Genomic DNA, 851 nt, shown 5'->3' on the forward strand with positions numbered 1-851 from the left:
GCTGATTTTAGCTTTAGCTGCAGTTTTGTTGATTTTAGTTTTAGTTAGTTTTGTTGATTTTAGCTTTAGCTGCAGTTTTGTTGATTTTAGTTTTAGTTACAGTTTTGTTGATTTTAGCTTTAGCTGCAGTTTTGCTGATTTTAGTAACTTCTCTGCTTATTTTACCTTTAACAATCATCTTCCCATTTCTTCAGCAGATTGAGTCAGCCCTCAGCATCCACGCTGCAGTTCCTGCAGGGTTTTGTTCTCGTCTTTCCGTGAACTGACTCGATTACCAACATTTTTTAAAAGACAAACCGGTTCTAGGAACTGCTGTGACCGATGGGTCACAACCAAAAAACTCAAGTTCCATATTGATTTTAAAAAGTGAAGTGCTGGTAGTAATCTGATTACTGAAGTGGAGAGAAAGCAAAGATAATCTCCATCCTGCAGCTCAGTTAATGAGTGTTAGTGGATCACGGTGTGTTGGATAATGAACTGCAAACGAAGCAGAACAGAAGAGCAGCCTTGTTCTAGATGTTTACATACAATCCAACTCAAATATTCTAACCAAATCGCTTTATTTCGTCCATAAAATCCCCGACAGTCACCACCGAGCGAGGCGCTTTTAAGTGATTAATGAACACGAAACGATCTGGTCGGACAGCACCAGAATGGGACCAGAAGCAGCTAGCGGTAGATGCTAACATGTAACTGCTGGAGCAAACAAAAGACTCTTACCTCAATTCACGTCGAGTCTGTGAGTCATTAACCGGTGTCCGGGAATGTGGGGGAAAGTGCTACCATCCGAGAAATGTTTTCAAGAAGTGGGCATTAGCTAGCTTCGCTGATCGCTGAGGGAGTTCGGCTAA

The 851-nt window shown here is 41.5% G+C and overlaps 1 protein-coding gene across 1 annotated transcript in view; it reads right to left on the reverse strand.

Moving 5' to 3' along the window:
* erbin (erbb2 interacting protein) overlaps positions 1-845 on the reverse strand; it is a 92,793-nt gene extending 91,948 nt beyond the window's left edge. The window contains exon 1 of the mRNA XM_037692240.1: positions 721-845. The gene's annotated coding sequence lies outside the window, so the exon portion shown is untranslated. The remainder of the gene's footprint in view (positions 1-720) is intronic.
* Positions 846-851: the final 6 nt, after the last annotated feature.

Source organism: Nematolebias whitei, chromosome 18 (assembly GCF_014905685.2).
Source record: "Nematolebias whitei isolate Nwh7 chromosome 18, NemWhi1, whole genome shotgun sequence".
NCBI lineage: Eukaryota > Metazoa > Chordata > Actinopteri > Cyprinodontiformes > Rivulidae > Nematolebias > Nematolebias whitei.